This window comes from Vigna unguiculata, chromosome 11, assembly GCF_004118075.2.
Source record: "Vigna unguiculata cultivar IT97K-499-35 chromosome 11, ASM411807v1, whole genome shotgun sequence".
NCBI lineage: Eukaryota > Viridiplantae > Streptophyta > Magnoliopsida > Fabales > Fabaceae > Vigna > Vigna unguiculata.
In genome coordinates this window covers 16094696-16115781 of record NC_040289.1, presented here as the reverse complement: position 1 = coordinate 16115781, position 21086 = coordinate 16094696, and the positions used below count along the sequence as shown (strand labels likewise).

The 21086-nt window shown below is 32.6% G+C and overlaps 1 pseudogene; it reads right to left on the bottom strand.

Annotated features, from left to right (window-relative positions):
• Positions 1-15147: 15147 nt before the first annotated feature.
• Positions 15148-20726, bottom strand: LOC114170212 (annotated as a pseudogene).
• Positions 20727-21086: the final 360 nt, after the last annotated feature.

Here is a 21086-nt window from a genome sequence, read left to right as displayed (position 1 = left end):
GGACCTTGCGGTTTTCTTTATCTTTATGATAGAAGATAATTTGGGAAAAATATATCTTTAGATATTTTATTTGATATTTTTAAATAATTATCTTATTTAATTATATCATAAAATATTAAAAGATATTAACTACCAAATCTTTTTAAATATGACAAGATCTTCTGGAATCTTTTTAGATCCACAACAAATAAATATATCTTGAAGATATTGGATTATTTAGAAGATAATTTGAGGAGATTACAAAGGGTTGATTTGGAAAATTAATACAAATATTAATTGGTGATAATTTATCATATATCTTTAAGTAATTAATTAATTTAATTATATTAGATATTGATATTATCAACCAACTATATTTGTCAAATACTCTACATCTCTCCAAATATTTTTAAATATTTATATTTATCTTTATTTTAAAAGATATTTGAGAGATTTTAACAACAGAAAAGCCCAGTCCAATTCCTATATAAAGAGACCAAGGGAGAAGCAGAAAACAAGCTCGGCACGTCGGAATTGAGGAACCCTTAGGGGGACCTAATTTCTCTCTCTCTCTTTTCTTCTCTCTTTATTTTGCATTCATGGAGTTCTAAACTTCTTGGGTTGATTCCATTGTAATTTCTTAATTGGATTTTGAGGTTAGAATGAATTAATTTCTTTGTTCTTTTTATTATTGTTGAGGTTTTAATTCATCTATGTCTTTTATCTTTGAATCACGTAAAAAGTAATGATTTTAAATCTATATGCATGTTGATCATATGAGTTCAAGGGTTTTTAAATTTAATTGAGACTTTACTTTGATTTTATTTAGAAACTTTCATGTGATTGAATGAGTTTTTACCAATAATTGAGACTTTACTTTGGTTAAAGGTATTTACTCTAACGAAAATTAATCGAGACTTTACTTTGATTAATTAAGCTTTTTATTTGGTGAGGAGATAAAAGAATAGACATGATTAGGCACAGTAAAATTTGATTGAGACTGTACTTTGGTTGAATTTACTGTGGATAATCTAAAAGTTCTCACTTTTAATTGAGACTGTACTTTGGTTAAAAATGAGAACGACAACAAATTAATTGAGACTTTACATTGATTAATTTGTAAATCTACAACAATAATTAATTGAGCAATAATCTTTAGATAACCGATAATGAATCTATTTTGAAAAAGCAATGGAATCAATCTATTTTCTTTACTATTGTTTCTATCTTATTTATCTTTTTATCTTAATCCTCCCATATTTTTATTGTTTTACTTGATTAACTCTTTTGTATAGTTTTATAAGAACTAATTTGTTAGAAATCAATTCCGTGTTCATTGGGAGACGACTTAGGGTTGACTTAACCCATACTAATCTTTTGACTACTTTCTTAACAATACAGAAGTTGTTAAAGATAAGTAGTATTAATTTAAAGATTGATTTAATTGGGATTTCTTATTCTTGGATTTATCTTTAAGGTGTCATGAACCTTTAATCAATTTATTTCCACACCTCCATGAGCTCAACTTAGCTGCAACTGCACTAACACACCTCAAAATATCCAAAGAACATTTATGCAACTAAAAAGTTATTTTTAACATGTTTTTGTATCTCATGCTCAATAAACCCAATTAGAGTAAATCCCAATTAAATCAATCTTTAAACACATAAATTCAATTAAATACCCAGAATTAAACACTGAATGAGGGCAAAAATACACACTCATCAAAGTCTTAAAGGAACACTTCTATTGGCCTCACATGAGGAAGCATGTAGATAGGCATTACAAGAGTTGCATAACATGCATGAAAGCCAAGTATAGAGTCCAACCCCATGGTCTTTAGAGTCCAACCCCATGGTCTTTATACTCCCTTGCCTATCCCTTCCAAGCCTTGGGTGGACATTTCTATGGATTTCATTTTAGGCCTCCCAAGGAAAAAAAAAAGTTAGGGATTTCATTTTTGTAGTGGTGGATAGGTTCTCTAAGATGGCCCATTTCATTCCTTGCCAAAAGATTGATGATGCAACTTATATTGCAAATCTTTTCTTCAAGGAAGTGGTAAGATTACATGGCCTACCTAGGTCCATTGTGAGTGATAGGGACTCCAAGTTCCTAAGCCATTTTTGAAGAACTTTGTGGGGTAAACTTGGCACCAAGCTTCTTTTCTCCACCACTTGCCATCCCCAAAGTGATGGCCAAACTGAGGTGGTTAATAGAACCTTGGGGCAAATGCTGAAATGTATGATAGTGGAAAACATTAGAGAGTGGGAGGAACTTCTTCCCCACATAGACTTTGCCTACAATAGGGTTGTGCATTCCACTACTTCTCATTCCCCTTTTAAGGTTGTGTATGGGTTCAATCCCCTAACTTCCTTAGACCTCCTTCCCCTACCCACTCATGAGGCATGGACTTGCCAAGATGGTGAGGCCAAAGCCAAGTACATCCAAGACTTACATTTGCAAGTCAAGGAAACCATTGATAGGAGAGTTAAGAAACAACAAGAGGATGGTAATAAGGGAAGAAAGGAAGTCATCTTCCAAGAGGGATATTGGGTTTGACTTCACTTTAGAAAGGAGAGATTCCCTACTCAAAGGAAGTCTAAACTCCTCCCTAGAGGGGATGGCCCCTTTCAAGTCATTAGGAGAATTAACAACAATGTTTATGAGTTAGACTTACCCCAAGCTACAACATAAGTAACTCATTCGATGTTTGTGACCTTTCTCCTTTTGATGTAGGGTTTAAGAATTCGTGGTCGAATTCTCTCCAAGAAGGGGAGGATGATGAAGGCGTGACCACCACTACCTCCTTAGAAGCTCCCTCAAGAAGGATCACTAGAAGCATGTCTAGAGGGGAGTCTTCTATTCCATCATTTTTATCTTTGTTTTGCATTACTTTAGTTTGAATTCCCTAAGTTGGTTTCTAGTTGACTTATTTTGGTTGACTTGTTGACTTTGACCCAAAGTTGACCTTTTTGACCAAGATTAGATTAACTTAAACCAACATGCTAATCCTTGTTTGTCTTGTTTTTTAGGTAATTAAGAGAAAGTAGAGCATGGCTAGGTGGCTTATGGTGATTGGAGCACATGGATGAAGTGGAAGAGAGAGGAAAGCAAAAAGCATAAAGTAAAAGCAAAAGTATACATGTACATTGTCTCCTTTTGCCTTTTTGGGTTATTCCATTGAAGGCTACTTGGTCTCCTTCCTCTTTTGGCCTAGAATTCTCATGGAAATGCATTCACCAATCACCTTCACTCATTTTGGCCGAGAATTACTTTCACCTAGGTTTAGGGTTTGCTAGCTCATCCTTTTCATGTTTTTGTATTTGCTAAAGGACCCCTATGAACTCCTATTTAAAGGGTGCTCCTTGTCTTGTAAAAGAGTTGATCATTTCGTTATAAACTTGTGCATTCAACCATCAAATTTTCGTGAGCACTCCTTCCTAGAAGTGAACTCACCTTTGCCTTATCTTGCTTGCAAGTGGCGGCACCATCACTCATCTCTAGGGTTTGGTTGGCTTAGATCCCCCCCTATGAGTGGCGTGCTTCTTCCATTTATCATCCCATTTGCTTTCCATTTTCATTGTTTCTTCTTTCATTTTGCTCTTTAAGTGTTGTTAATGTCGTGTGAGTTTTAAGTTTGAATCCAACTCTATTCTTCCTTTCATGAGCTTGAGAAATGAACCTTCACATCTAGATAGCTTGCTATCTTAATGTCTAGTGGGAATTTTCAAAAAGCTTTCTTAAACAACTTCACCATATTCATAACTCTAAAAGAAAACAAGATAATCCTTCATCACAGACCTACCACGCTTCATGCATGTTTGAGATTCATTTGCTATATTAGATTGTCCAACAGGAATATCAATTCTGATTGGAGCATTAGTGGCGGGTATATGTGACTTAGTTACCATTTTTGTGTCAATAAAAGCATCTAGTATATTTTGTTGTCCAATTTTTGTAAATGAATTATCCGTTGAACTTCTAGTTCACATTCTTTTGTACAAGGAGCAAGATGAGATAATTATAATTCATTCCAACCAATATCCTTTTCCAGTTTATTTCTTTCTTTCCCTAACAATAGAAAAACTGATTCATCAAAATGACTATCAACAAATAAAGCTATGAATAAGTCACTTGTTGATGGTTCAAGATAATTTATTATCGATGGAGAATCATATCCAACATATATTTTCAAACGTCTTTGAGTACCCATCATAGTCCTTTTTGGTGGGGAATGGGACATATACAACACACCCAAAAATTCTTAAAATGAGAAATATTAGGTTGCTAACCAAAAACCAACTGGAGAGGAGAGTATTTGTGATAACTTGTTGGTATGATGAGAATCAATACTACAACATGCAAAATTGCATATCCCAAAGTAGTCATTGGAATATTAGCTTTCATAAGTAATGGTCATGCAATTAATTTTAGACGTTTTATCAATGATTCTACAAGTCCATTTTGAGTATGAACAAGTGCTACTGGATGTTCAACTTCAATTGACATACAATACTCATTAGAAAGCATGAGATGTAAATTCACCAGATTATCAAGACGATTTTTCTTAATTGGATAATCTGGGATGTGTGCTCTTAACTTGATTAATTGTGCTAAAAACTTAGCTAATGCCTGATTGAGAGTTGATAATAAACAAATATATGACCATCTAGTTGATGCATCGATCAAAACAATGAAATAATCCACATGGTGGGTGTATTGAACCATAAATATCATTCTGCTTTCGTTTTGAAAATGAGATTGACTCATTTCTATTTTTTCTTGTGATGTTCTTATTATCAACTTTCATTTGTGAACATACAGTACATGAGAACTCATTAGTCTAAAGAAGTCTTTTGACTCTTATGTGTGTGTCCACATGAGTTTCTCAACCCTTTTTTTTCACATCATAATAACTTATCATGTTTACCAAGGAATTCATTCTAATTTGTAAACTTCTCGTTTACCATTAGATGCATTTTAATTGTACTGATATATGTGTAGTACACAACATCCAACTAATCATGTCAAACAAAGCATTCATTTTGATTCGTAAACTTCTAGTTTACCATGACATGCATCTCAATTGTACTAATATATGTGTAAACCATAAGAGAAGTTTGATAATTTCTCCAATACACTTTTTTTTCAACTCAATCGTAGAGATATAAAGATATTTCATATCTTTCATTGTTTGTTTCAATATGATATCTATTTAGACAAATATCCTTGACACTTAATAAGTTTTTATTCAACTTCTTGGTAGAAGTATAATAGCTCTTCTGGAGCCTTCAAATATATTTATAGTATTATAAATAATACTACTAACATTGATGTCTCGCATTACCAAATAAAAGAAAATTTATTACTCTTGAGAATTGTAAAAGTTGTTACACTATCAACAAGACACATATCCTCATCATTGGTGCTAGTGTAAACATTCATTCTTCATATAAACATAAATATAAATATGAGAAAATCTTTTTTTCTTAACACTCTTATAACCAATGAGGTGATCAATGCTTCCATTTAGTTTAGGAAAGAAAATAATAATATCAAGATGAGTAGCATCCATATGGCCATAATCATAATAACCATCTTCATAAGAAAAGTGTGTTTCTATGTTATTCTCATTATTTGTAAGATATTTTGGTGTACGACAAGTACAACTCAAATGGCCTTTACCATCGTAATGATAATATATACTTTCATCTTATTTGCCAATATTTTCACATTTTTGTTTTTTCCTTTTTCACATTATTGTGCCACTTCTGGTGACAAAATATGTCTTTGAAATTTCCTTTATAACCATGTCCATAATCAATATCACGATCATGAAAATATAAATCAAATGTTGTTGCATTCACTTCTAGGAATGTAGCATAACCAATTCAACAGGTTTAATGATTTTCTATGAAAAGCTCATTGCTTTGTTCATCCATACAAAGGCATGAAATAAATTCATAATATTTATTGTTGCATTCACTTCTAGGAATGAAGCATATTGGGCGAATCTTATGATTTTTCATCAAAAGCTCCATTGTTTTGTTCAACCATACAAAGGCATGAAATAAATTCATGATATTTGTGAAATCTCTTTTCACAATATTGTTGTCATAGGAGCAAATTAGTTGCTCAAATGCTTTATTTTTTTCTTTAATGGTATCCCAAGACCCATTGCATCTAAATGTATTTCAACATTTTTAAAATCCAATATAATTAATTCTTCCTTGTAATATCAAGGGTGACAAATTCAAAATTTGCAAGAATTGACATATTTAGAATTAGTACATAAAATAAAACTAATAATAATCACCATCATAATAATAATTTGAGATGAAGATCTTGGAGTGCAAAGTCTTGTTTGAAATTAGAAATTGAGTATTTAAATAAAGGTATTTTTATACATCAAAAGACTTATATAATTAAGGTGCTTAAAATGAAGAAAGGATTAGAAAGAGCTTGGATTGAGACACGCAGAACGTTGTCCTTAAAGAGAAAAGGCTTCCACTAGTCCTCAGTTGGTTGGGGAGCATCATGTTGATAACGTGTTATAAAATAAAGTTAAAAACTAAGAGAAAATAGAAGGAATAATAGAGAATGAGATAATATGGAGCAATTTTTTATGTCTTATTACTGATAGGAAGAGTCCTATTTATAGATACATGGTAATACATAAAGGATACAAATCAAATAGTTAATATAAATATTTACATAAAGAGTAATTAATCATATTAGCATCAATCATATCAATCATATGAGTAACTATATCAAATCAATGGACGACCATTAATTCATAACATTTTTTAATTTAACACCATTTGTGAAAAATTAATGTCAATGACCAAATTAAGTCACTTAAAAAAAATAGGATCAAATTGAGACAAAAAAAAAAACTAGAGGACCAATTTGACACTTATTGACAAAAATAATGACCAAAAGAATAATTTAACCATTTCAATTTCATCCTAAATAAAAATAAAAAATAAAATTAGAAAAAAAAATATTACTCATGACTCCTTTTATAATCGTGTCAACATTAACTTTAACATGAAAAACACTATATAAACTCTTTTTAAATAAAATAAAAATTGAATTAATTATGAACAAAAATAATTAAAAAAAATATAAATTCTTTTTAAATGAAATAAGAACTGAATAATTAAGAACAAAATCAATTAAAAAATGAAATTAAATAAACATCCAAAGACAACAAAATAAGAATAATGAAATTGTTAGATACAAAGCACGATTAGTTGCTCAAGGTTTTTCACAAAAACCTAGCATTGATTTGGGAAGAGACATATTCACTAGTATTGAATGCAACAACATTTTGATATTTGATTATCCTATTTGCACAAGAAGATCTGCATTTACATTTAGTAGATGTGTTACAACCTATTTGTACAATTTTCTTGAGATTGATATTTATATGAAAATTCCTGAAGGATTTAATTTGCCCAACCAGATAAATTCTAGAAGGGATTATTCAATAAAATTGAACAAGTCCCTTTACTGATTAAAGCATAAGGATGTATGCGGTATAACCATCTTAGTGAGTGCTTGTTAAAAGAATGGTGTAGAAATGATCCTATTTGTCCTTGTATTTATATGAAAATATTAGAAAATGAATTTACCATAATTGTTGTTTATGTAGATGACATAAACATCATTAGAACTCCTAATGAGCTCACAAAGGCAATTGATTATTTAAAGAAAGAATTTGAGATGAAAGATCTTGGAAGGACAAAGTTTTGTTTGAGATTTGAAATTGAATATTTAAATAAAGGTATTTTGTACATCAAGAGGTTTATATAATGAAGGTGCTTAAAAGGTTCTAAACGAACAAGTCACATCCATTATGCACTACAATGGTTGTGAGGTTGTTAGATGTTGACAAAGGTCTTTTAGACCTTAAGAAACTGATGAAGAACGTCTTGGTCCAAAAGTACCATATCTTAGTTTTATAGGAGCACTAATGTATCTCACTAATTATACTTGACTTGATATTGCATTTGATGTAAATTTGTTCAGCAAGTTATAATTCTTCACCTACAAGAAGATATTGGATTGGAGTAAAACATATACTTTGTTACCTTAAGGGAACTACAAATATGAACTTATTTTATCCAAATGATTCAAAATTAGATCTAATAGGTTATGTAGATGCATGTTATTTATCAGATCCTCACAATGTCACAATAGTTGATCACAAATAAAATATTTGTTCACATGTGGTAGTACAATGATTTCATGGCGGTTTATGAAATAAACCATAACAACAACATTGTTAAATCATGCAGAATTTTAGCATTACATGAGGTAAGTCGTGAATGTGTTTGGTCAAGGTCTATCTATAATTCAACATGTGAGACAAACTTGTGGTCTATCATTGAAAAAAATGGAATCAAAAACCATATATGAAGATAATATTGCAATATTCAATTGAAATGAGATCCAAAAGATTTGTGAAAATTCGACAGATCTATTTTCAAAGTATTTACCAAAGAAAACTTTTGAGTAGTTGGTTCACACGATTGAATTTTGTCATCTTAATTATGTGAGTTTACATGAAGGAGAGAAATAAAATATGTGATGAAGAATATTGTATTAAAGAATACAGAATTTTGTACTATTTTTTCCTTCACTAAGTTTTTATCTCAAAAGATTTTTCCTAGTAAGGTTTTAACGAGGTACATTGTCTTAATGGACACCCAGGTATAAGTGTTATAAATTATGATTGTGCATTGATTTAATATGATTATAATTGATTGATTTGGTACAAATACTCATGTATATGACTAGTTACTCATAGTTTAAATATTTGATTTGTATCTTTTATGAGTTATATTTTGTATCTATAATAAGACACTTAGAAAAAAATTTCTCCATTCTCTTTTATTTATTTTCTTCTTCTCTATTATTATTTCTATTTTATAACACATTAAAAAAATAGGATCAATTTTAACTTTAAAGAAATTACACTACAATTATTAGAAAAATGTGATATTGAATTTGATTGAGTTGATGATGTTGTCACAATTAAGACCACGTAAAAAAATAGTATAAATTTAATATCTATAAAAAATACAATTAAGAAAACACAAATAGCAACTACCAGATCTGAAATATACCAATTAAGACCCACAAACATTACAACAACATACCCAAAAATTCACTACCAGATCTGAAATATACCAACCACGGAATGGAAGAATGCCAAAGCGACGCCACTACACAAAAATTCCAGTTTTGGTTTCTTCAAACAACTTCTCCACCAATACCAAAGTCGGTGTGATGCTCTGTTCGTTTCAATGCTTCCTTTCCCACAAAGATTTTAACTTTTCAAAATTTCTTAAACAGAAGTTGAGGATAAAGTATCGTTCTTGCAAAAGATCCTTGAAAGTTTAAGAAATTTCGAATTCTAAGGCTAAGGTTATCTCTCCCAACAACCCAAACAAAAACGAAACCTCCCACCACACCGGTGACCGTTTAACAAAAATCTATTAAATGGTATAACGTTGACACATCAGTAGTGTCAAATGTGAGTAAAAAAATGAGTGTAAAAATAATGTTTTCGAATATCAAATGCTTAGATATCAAGGTTATCTCTCCCAACAACCCAAACAAAAACGAAACCTCCCACCACACCGGTGACCGTTTAACAAAAATCTATTAAATGGTATAACGTTGACACATCAGTAGTGTCAAATGTGAGTAAAAAAATGAGTGTAAAAATAATGTTTTCGAATATCAAATGCTTAGATATCCATTTTTCAGGTTGTGTTGATTTATTTCACATCAACCACTTGAGCTAGTATTATTCTACATCATACAAATTAACATTTAATGTTATAAAAACTCTTACTATCCGTATTTATTATTTATTTATTTATTTAATTAATTAAATTATGTAGATCTTACCGTTTGAGTTATGAAAGGTATGATTTTTATCGTTTCTTGTTCTTTTAAAAGGTTTGATTTTTATTTAAAACGTTCGATGTTTTTAAAATCCTAATCTACTTTTCACTGTCACAAACCCTATTATCTAACTTTTCTAGACCACTGACTCTTATCTTTTTTTGAAATTCCTTCTTTAAATATTCATTTTTTTGCGAAATAGGTGTTTTGGGAATTTCTTGCTAAAGAGCTGCTAGAGTTTTGTTATAGAAATTGTTTGTTAGAAACTATGTCGGTAAGTTCTGCACTTTTCCTGAAGCGATTGGTAATTCATAATATTTTTTGAATTCTATTTCATCTGCATTTTTTTGGTAATTCATGTTTTTGCCTTTTTCATTGTCCAATATTTTTTATTTTCTAATTTCTGACTTTTCTTTCTTTATGTTATGGCTACTATTTATAGGATTCTAGGATTTCTTTTTCAACCTTTAGTTCTTTCAACCTTTAGTTTTTTTCAAAAAAAAAAATAGAATATGTAGATTTTGATTTTTAATATGATATTGTATTTACATTTTTCTGTATACTTTATTTGCTTCTTACTATATTGTGTCTTTTTTGTCTTTAGATAAAACTAGTTATGGAGGATGTGAAGTGCAAAGAAAATATGTATAAAGTCTGTTGTTATTGTGCAAGAATTATTGAGAAACATGTGATTATCATATATGTTTCCCTATATATTCATTTATATTAGATCTTTGATTGGTAAGTTGTTTTATTTTCTGTCACATTCTTATAATAATAATATTGAAAATTTGTTCTTCTTTCTTAGTTTGGTTAAGAGTGTGTTGTGAGGGCTTTGTTTGCTCTTTGAATAGCAAGATCAAAGGCTAAGGAAACAATGCAAATTGTACCAAGTAATAATGTGATAATATCTATTTAAGATTTTAATTTAGATCTATCTCTTTCCACATTCAATGAACTTAACTTATGAGCTAATAAATTTAAGTATAAATTATTCTAATCAATTGTTGATGACAAACAACACATAATAATAGAGTTCAAAATTTTACCGAAGTTTTACATCACATCAAATTACAAAATCTAAGAACCTACATCTTTGTTTAAAATGCCACTATTAATTATGGGAACCTACATCTTTGTTTGACCCAATATGTATACGACTCAAATGTCTGAATTTTGTCGTTTGAAAAACATTGAAAAATAATATAGTAACATATAAAAGTTGACAACTTCTCTCACAATCTTACGTAGCAATGCTAATTTTTTTTTTAATTTGTTTAAATCCACGTTGGGTTGAGGAACAACAAATTTTGAATCATTGATTTTAGTGATTGAGAACTGGAAATGGGGACCTTCTCTCACCAACAAATTGTTCTCTAGTGCAACTTTAGACTCCACTTTTATCTCTCTATTCCTCACCCATTCATTCAACGATAGCCAACGTGGAAATGAAAAATCAAAAAATCAAAAATTAAAATTGACTACCACATAGGGTTGTAAGAGAAGTTGTCAACTTCTATATGTTACTATATCATTTTCCTTCAAAATTAGATATAGGGCACCCAATGTACACTTCATCTTTCATACACCCGTATAAAACCCATATTCGTTAAAATACATTTAAAAGTGAAATTGTCATGCATTGTACAACCCGATATGGTTTTCTCAACATCTTTGTTTAACTTAATAGATATAGAACCCATATGTGTGAATGAATAAGTTTTTTATTTGAATTCTTTTCCTTCCCAAATTATATGCTTTTGTAACTCTGCAAGTCTAACGGAGTTTATATTATTCGAAAGGGTAAGTCAATTACTTTTTATATTTTGTCAAAGTGTTTATAACATCTTTCATTGACTTGATTTTTGTAAAATCTAAAAAGGAAATGAATTCAAAAAATAAGTCATTGCTAATTACGATTTTATATATTAAATATTAAATATTATATGTATAAAGTATTACATATTATATTTTTATAACTCTTGCAAGTGTAACAACGAATTTTTATTATTCCAAAGGATAAGTCAATTACCTTTTGTATTTGATCAACTACTATTTTAGTACAGAACCAGACGATCTCAAGAACCCTCTATGTCAACCATTCTTTTGCTTCTCTCCGGATTCCTCCTGGATCTACTTGTTGTGTGAACTCCGAGGGTGGGGGTACCTGCAAGCACTCTGACGCTCAAGTCAAATAGTGATTCCATATGAGGTGTATGTAGTAAAGTGAGAAAAGCATACCTCTTTGTAGTCACTAGACCCTAATTTATACTGTACACTTGATAAACCTGTTATTATTATTTGCAGGTTGTTCGTATTCGATGATTAACTCTTTCCTTTCTGACTAAAATTGCACATGTCAGTTCTTTCCTTATTGACTGAGATTGCTCGTCTATACATTGTCAAGGATCAACTCTTTCCTTATTGACTGAGATTGCTCGTCTGTACTTTGTCAAGGATGAGCTCTTTCCTTATTGACTAGATTACTCGTCTGTACGTTGTCAAGGATCAGCCCTTTCCTTATTGACTAAGATTGGTCATTTGTACTTTTTCAAGGATAAGCTCTTTCCTTATTTACTGAGATTATGCGTTGCTCGTCTATACATCATCATCCTTACCTAACTGGCCATTATTAGGCTGGGATATACCCGGCCAAGCGACGGGCCAAGATGTACCTAGCCTCTACAACATGCTAGCCCCTCGGCTAGGCAGCGGGCTGAGATGTACCCAGCCTCTGCACCATGCTGGCCCCTTTTCCTTTGCCTGCTGGGCTTGCGCGCGCGTCTCCTTCCCTCTCCCTGGGGTCAGGATGTGGTCGGTCTTTCCACGTACAGACGGGTCGGGATATGGCTGGCCTGTTACCCATACACTAGCCCCTAGTCTCGTAATCAACGAAGTGAAACAAGAGGCTGAAATGAATAAAATTGAGTAGGAAGGAAAGAAAGAGTGTGGTTGGCTGAGATGTTCCCACCATTAATACCTATTGAGATGTGTCAAGATGCATTGACAAAGGTATTGACCCGGCTTGCCGTTCGAGGCTAATTTGTCATAATGATGTTATGCAATGGGTGGGAGTTTTAAAGGAAGTGTCTCGACAATCTATAAGATGGAGCTGAATCCCACCATGTAAAGGATGTTTGTCCTCCCAAAGGTGGTCTACTATAAATATGGATGGGGTCTTGATGTTGGAGTAAAGGATCCACTTAAGAAATAAGCTAGCCTCCAGCCGAGTGTATCTCGCACTGTATTACTCCAGGTATGTCATCCTCCTCTACTTATTATCCTTCTAGTAGGCATAGTGATTCAGAGGAAGAATGGACCGTATCCCACTTTCCTAGTAGTGATAGTTCTTAGAGGGATGGTAACAACCCTATTGGTGCGGAGGAGTTTTCAGCCTATGCCATCCGGGGTACGAGTGGGTAGATCCCCGAGTGAAACTCCCTTTATGTAGGTTTGGCAAGTCCACTACCATAGCTGCCTTTCGAAAAAATGATATTATAGCTGACACAACGTTGACTTGTAGGTTGAAACAAGATCAAGTGGTCATGACGCTGCCAACATGTGCCTTGGCCGAGATATACCCGACAATTCCTGGCTGGGATGTGGATGTGATGCTTCCAACATGTGCCTTAGCCGAGATGTACCCGGCCAATCTTGGTCGGGATGTAGCCGGCCTCTTGGCCTTTTGGGTCAGTAAGTTCATCGTTGTGTGTTGTTATGTGTCATCTTTGTCATATTTATTTTATCAATGTGGGGGGATTATCTAGGGTGATGAAGCTTCCTTTCCCATTGATACAAATATGGGGGGGTCATCTGGTTTGATGAAGCTTCCTTTCCCATAAAGAAAATGCTAAAAAATTATTTGATTGATGCGCTTGATTTAAATGTGTGCATGCTTTAGCGATGGAAAATGTAAGAGTAGAGTAATAATGATAAAAAAATATGCTTTATTTATTGCTATGATGTCTCGTTAAAACCTTCTTGACCAAAATCCTCCTTAGGGAAAAAAGATCAAGGTAGGAAACAGTACACCACTTATTACGCAATCAATCCACAAATTGTTCTTAAGAAGTCAAAAATGGAAAAAGAAGGATCTAACAAACTAATTGTAATAGAACTTGAGATGTGAAGCGTTCAGGGTTGCTGGAATAGGAACACCTGACAAGTGTTCCAATCTGTATGTGCCCTTACCTACAACTTCCTTGACACAGAATGGTCCTTCCCAATTGGGCGAGAATTTCCCCTCGTGTTTCCGGGCAGCACTTGCCATTCGCCACACTAGATTTCCCTAGTGAAAAGACCTGGGTTTGATTTTGGTATTGTAGCGACGCTGGGCTCTTAGCTTGGTGTATGGGTCTTTCTCTCAGGCTGTCTGCGTAGCATATGCGTGCAATTGGCTGGTCTACATATACAGTGATTATGTCTCCCGAAGTTGACAAAAATTTCATAGTTAAGTGATATGTTGATATCACCGCACCAAGTATGTTCAATGAAGGTCTCCATAACAAAATATTATAAGAGGTATGAACGTCAACAATAAGGTATCAAATTTTTATCGTACGCGTCATTCTCCCTACTCCGAATTCGGTGAAAAAATCAATGTAGCCCTTCGTATTCCTTTACTCTCTTAAGAAGCACATGATCAACTCCGAGTATTGCGGGATTTCTGCCTCCGAAATTCTTAACTTTTTGAAAGTGCCCAGTACAGGATATCCACTGAACTACCCTGGTCCATCAAGGTTTTCCTTACTACAAAGTCTTTAATCTCCATTGAGATCACCATTGAGATCACCATTGGGTCATCGTGTTGGGGGTCAATGGCGAACTGAATGCCAAAATGAGTGACCAACATACCGAAACAATCTATAAAGTTGGGTGGTAATCGCGTGAACTAGTTGAGCATAGGCCCCTTCAGGGACGTTGGAAAAACATGACAAAGAATTGCGTCATCTGAGGTATATAATCCTGCTTGGGTGGTGAATAAATCCACGTGCTCCTCTAGGTCAGTAGTGCCATTGTATTGGCTCATAGTCAATCCTTTCCAACGTGTGGGAAGATCTACCTCCATGATCCCATCCACGAACAGATGGCGTCTCTGTTCTTGGTCTTGTGCCTGTTTGGTTGATGGAAGTTTGCACCCTGTATTTGTCTCGCCTTGTTCCACCTTTTCCTTCTTCATTACCATGAGATTTTTCCCTTTGTTGGAAATTTTTCTCAATTTGCCTTCGCATCTGTTGGTTCTCCTCTCTAAGGGCGTTTATCTCTTCTTCGTTCTTGCATCTCAATTCCTCCAACTAACGGTTCATCTCTCGTTGCATCTGTACCGCAGTTGTTCTTTGATCGACTGTTGCTCTTGTCGACACCATCCTTCTTGGGAATAGCCTGGCCTCACAGTAGGCGCTAATTGTACCCAATCGATACTATTTTCATACGGAACTAGACGATCTCAAGAACCCTTTATGTCGACCCTTCTTCTGCTCCTCTCTGGATTCCTCCTGGATCTACTTGCCGTGTGAACTCCGAGGGTGGGGGTACCTTTAGGCACTTCGATGCTCAAGTCAAATAGTGATGTGATATGAGGTGTATGTAGTAAAGTGAGAAAAGCATACCTTTTTGTATTCACTAGACCCTAATTTATACTATTCACTTGACAAACCTGTTATTATTATTTGCAGGCCGTTCGTATTCGAGGATCAACGCTTTCCTTTCTAACTAGGATTGCATATGTTAGTTCTTTCCTTATTGATTGAGATTGCTCGTTTGTACATTGTCAAGGATCAACTCTTTCCTTATTAACTAAGATTGCTCGTCTGTACTTTGTCAATGATCATGTCTTATTGACTGAGATTGCTCATCTGTACATTATCAAGGATCAACTCTTTCCTTATTGACTAAGATTGCTCGTTTGTACTTTGTCAAGGATCAACTCTTTCCTTATTTACTAAGATTACGCGTTGCTCGTCTGTACATCATCATCCTTACCTAACTGGCCACTATTGGGCCGGGATATACTTGGCCAGGCGGCGGGCTGAGATGTACCCAGCCTCTACACCATGCTAGCCTCTCGGTCAGGCGACGGGCCGAGATGTACCCGACCTCTGCACCATGATGGTCCCTTTTCCTTTGCCTGCTGGACTTGCGCGCGCGTCTCCTTCCCTCTCCTTCCCTCTCCGCCGGCATGTTACCCATACACATTTTATATGTTATTAAAGTGTAAAAGTGAAAATAACATCTTTCATCGATGGAATTTTTGTGCAACCCAAAAAGGAAATGAAACCTTTCTTTTATATGAATTATATTATTATATATTATTATATTATTATATTATATTTTTTAATTAATTGTTCCATATTTTAATGTTAATTTCCGTATGTATGTTAATGTTTATTTTATATAGTTTGTGGCTTTATTCATTTTACTAACTTTAAACTTTTTGTGATATATTTTTGTTATATTATATTTGCTTAACATAATATGTGTTATTAGTAGATGAAGGTTTTGTTATTTGAAATGTCATAATTTATGCTTTATGGACGGCACACCTGCTAAGAGATTCTTGAAAAGGTCTTAAAATAAACCGTGGATGGAATACATTTTATGCAATGCAATAAGTAGACGTTGTTGAACAACTTATTTTGGATTGTGGGTTATAATTACAATATTTATGAATATGAAGAATGGATTTCTTCCTACAGAAAACAAATTTGAACATAAAAAAATTACTTTAACTTTTGTGAATTCATTGCTAATTCATTATTAAACCAATAATGCTTTGTAAATTATGCTTCGAGGTCTTTAAACGATTATAAGATCATTACCATTATAAACAATATTAGACTATAACATTATTAGTCCATTATAAATAATATTAGACATTACACTATAAAAGTTTTGTACTATATACAACAGTATTAATAAGAGTAATACACTATAACTATTACACTATACAATAATGATAGTATAATCAATCATAGGGTTAAACTATTCGACTATTTGTGGATCATCTGTTCTGTACCAAATCACAGACATGTCAACGATATAACGTGAATAGTAGTCTTAAAATCAGTTGAAATTTTGGTATTGCTAAACGAATGATTTTAAAAAGTAGTGAGATGGTAAGTGTCAAACTATTTTTTATGTTTGTGAATACCAAAATCGGACAAGCATGGATGCTAAAAATTCAAAGTATGCAACAATGAGAAGGAAATTCATTCTTCGTCAGAACTTCCAAAGAAGGACGAATCAAAATTGTGGTTTTATTTATTTATTTATTTATTTAATTTAATTTATTACTTTATAATATCTAAATGATTTCTTCCTATTATGAATATTAAAAGTTAGATGAATAATTTTTTGTATAGGTGGAATTGAAAATACGGCCCCATTACCTGAGTTCCATTCTGGTAACTTAGGTTAGTTTGTAAAATAAGTAACAACTCATATTTAAAATATAACTTTGAAGTTTATCTTTACTAGAAGAAAGTAACGAATGTTACACGTAAAGTTATTCAAAGGATGAAAATGACAAAAGGAAGTTCGTTCTCATTGAAAATCTTAAAAAGCAATCAAGTAGAATAAAATTTTCTTATGGATGTTATTGACTTTTTGAATTTTGTCGATGTATTTATTGATGTTCAAAACAAGATACATAAATCTCAAAATAGAAATCCATTATCCTAGTTTAATTGTGGTAAGTATTCATTCATTTATTCGGTTTCAAAGTATTATTTATTGGGTCTTACTAACTAGTGTACTAAGGGCACTGATTAAGGTAATTAATATGCATTGAATCTTATAAGAAATATATAGGTGTACTATACCTAGGCGGACCAAGGTAACTACACGACCAAGACCGCCTAGGTATAGCCCCACAAATAAGATCAGTACATGAGTAACCAGTTAAGTAGGATCACATAACGGCCCAAGCCACCTATTGTAAAGGATACTACATAATAACAAGTTGCTAACTTCAAACTTAGAATATCACAAACAGGCCCCTAGTATCAACAACCCTGACACAGGACTTGGCTTGGCCTAGGCCCATCTAGGCTCCGAATGTTGGCCCAACATAGCTGGGAGGGCCCAGCCCATAAGGATGGCAGACATAATTAATAACTCTATAAATACGTGTGGACCCCAACAATTAGGGGGTACGCTTTCATTAATTCTCTAATCTGATATTTGACTTCTGAAGATCTCTTTGCTGACTTGATTATCGGAGTCCCCTCCGCAGGTAACCCCTTAAGGGTCTGGACCACCTACGTTAGGAGATGACATGTACAAGTCAAGAAGGAGCCGGCTCGAGAGATCAAGGATTGAGGTAAGGAATTATTTGTGTTCCTTAATATCTCTTATTTGTTCTCTGTAGGAATAATAGGTAAGTGTAATATTAAATTAAATTTGACCTAATCACCATTAATCCAATCTTATTTTATTTAAAAAACAAAAATGCCCATAAATAAAATTTAAAAAATAATAAACAATAAAATAAATATGTTTTAATGTTGTTAAAAATTAAATATAATTAAACATAAGAAAATTTAAATTAACAGAACAACTAGCAAAAAAAAAATATTAAACATCTAAACAATTTATTAAAAAAACAACTAAAATATCAATTTGATACTTGATCAAATTTCCTTTCTCTGACGTCTTGATAATCTTTTCCAACACTCATGTTAGCTTAACAAATCTCATGTATTAATAAAACAAACAATATTTAAATATATAAAATTATTAACTATAAATACATAAAACAAACAATATAAAAAATTTAATTATCTAAACTTTTAAGTGAAACACCGAATTTAAATTTGCATTTCTAGAAGCATTTTTCTTTTTTTTTACTTACATTATACGATTTCTGAACATCATATTTCAAGGGACATGTAACAATGTTATGTCCATTCCCTTTACACAACCCACAACTATTCTTATTTTGTGGTAGTTCTTTTCCTCCTTTGCAACGTCTGCGTTTTGGCCGGCCTTTTGTTTTTGAAATTGGATAACAATGCATAACATCCATTTTTACTTGTTCCTTAACAACAATCTTTTGTACTTGGACTTCATCATTGTTATATGAAGCTTCAAGTTGCCATCATGATGGCAAGTAATTGAAAGGAATTACATGGCAATCTTTATGAATAAAAACGCTAAGAATATGAAGACATAATATCTCCCAAAACTCAAAATGCTTACAACTACAAGCAGCTATTTTACCATCCCAAAATGCCTCATGATTCTTACTATTTGCATCTTTATAATATTGCAACACATTTACATTACCATTTTCATCAAGAACTGATATTGAGTGCATCTTTCAAACTCCTCTTCAAACTTTTGAAAATCAAATTGTGTGAAAACATTGTAAGCTTGTTCTTGTAAGGGAGATACAAACTTCAATGAAAATTTTCTGCACTTATATAACATTATATCATGCTCGTCTTTTTGCTTAATATCTTCAATTGCTAGATCAACCTGAAATTTATTAAGAAAAATAAACACAAGTATAAAATACTAGAATACTAATATATACTATAAAATGCATCATAATTTAATTCACCTGATTTGTAAAATCTCTTAAACTTGTATGAGAATTGATAAATCTCTTAACAAAAGCATTGATACTTTCCGATCTTCCGGTGGTTGTCATCCCCACAAAAAAATAATCACAAAGATATGCAAGTGCCCAATTATTTCTTATTTCATACAATCCTTTCACATGCTTATATAAATAAAATAATTACGTGAACTTGAAAGTTACCTGCATTAACCAACAAAATGCAGCTATTGTTTCATTACGTAAGAGTGCACATCCAAAGAGTATTGTCTTTCCGTGGTTGTGTATTCCCACAAAAATACCAAATGGCATTTCATAAGAGTTTACCTTGTATGTAGTATCGAAGACAACAACATCACCATATCTTTGATACCAATCAAAACAAGGAGCAGGTGACCAATATATATGCTCACCTTCTTTCTTCATCCAATGTGTAAGTATACTGAAAGTTAGAGCAATCTTTTTTTGCATCCTCACAATAATTAAGAAGATCGACTACATCACTTCTTTCGACTCTTCTCCTAGCTTTCTCAAAAAGATTGCGGATGTCCTTTTCAAGAAATGGAAGATCACCGTGCTTCACATTTTTCTCAAGTTCCATGACTCTTACTAATTGCCTAATAGAAAGTCCACCTTCCTTTAATATGAAAATGCGTTCAGAATCCTCTTCAGAAATGGTTTGATTAGCAGGTAAAAAGCGAACCTCGGATTGATCTAGCAACATGTGGTTATGTTCAGGAACAAACATAGTGACCAACCACTCACTTGGAAATATATCATGGTACTTCTGCAATGCAATTTGTAAATGAGCTTTACATTCACATTTTGAGGAATCCCTTTTCCATTGTTCTTTTGATGGGTCTAAAACTTTCAATGATACTCTTCCTTCTCAATAGCAAAAAATATCACACCTATTTATAATTCCATTTTGTTTAACAAATCTACCTTGACGAACTGAGAACCCATGTTGATATGCATACCTCTTATAAAAGGAGTATGCTTCTTCCTTACTTAGAAAAATCTGGTGAACAAAAGGCACAACATTTATGTCTTCAAAATTTCCAATTTCATCAATTTCTTCTAAAAACTCATCAACAACGAGATTCTGTTGAATGATTGTTTCTTCTAAATCTTCAACATGCTCTAATATTCCTAAACAATCATTTCCTCAAAAGTTGTCTTCTATAGGTAATTCATTCAAATCAAAATTTCTTTCATTGTTGCTCTTATCTCTACCATTATCTCCATCCAATGTGCAATTTACCATCTACAAAGCATATTCAAAACAAAAAAGGAAAATTAATGTGAAAGAGTAGTAGAAAGACAATTTTTTCCAAAAAAAAATGTAATAATTTCATCACTGAAGATTTTTTTTTTTGCAAAACTTAAAGACATACCTTTTAGAGGTTTACTGTCTTCACGTCTTCACATTTGAAACTTTCACTCTCAAAGACTCTTGAAGTGCCATTAGAGATTTTTTTTCTTTTTAGCAGAGACTTTAAAAATTCCAAAGTCATTCTTCTCTATCAGTACCTTATTGTCTAAAACTTTAAAATGACATTTATATCATCTTTATTAATATATTTAATTATTTCAACTTTCAATATAAAAATGAAGGAACCAATGC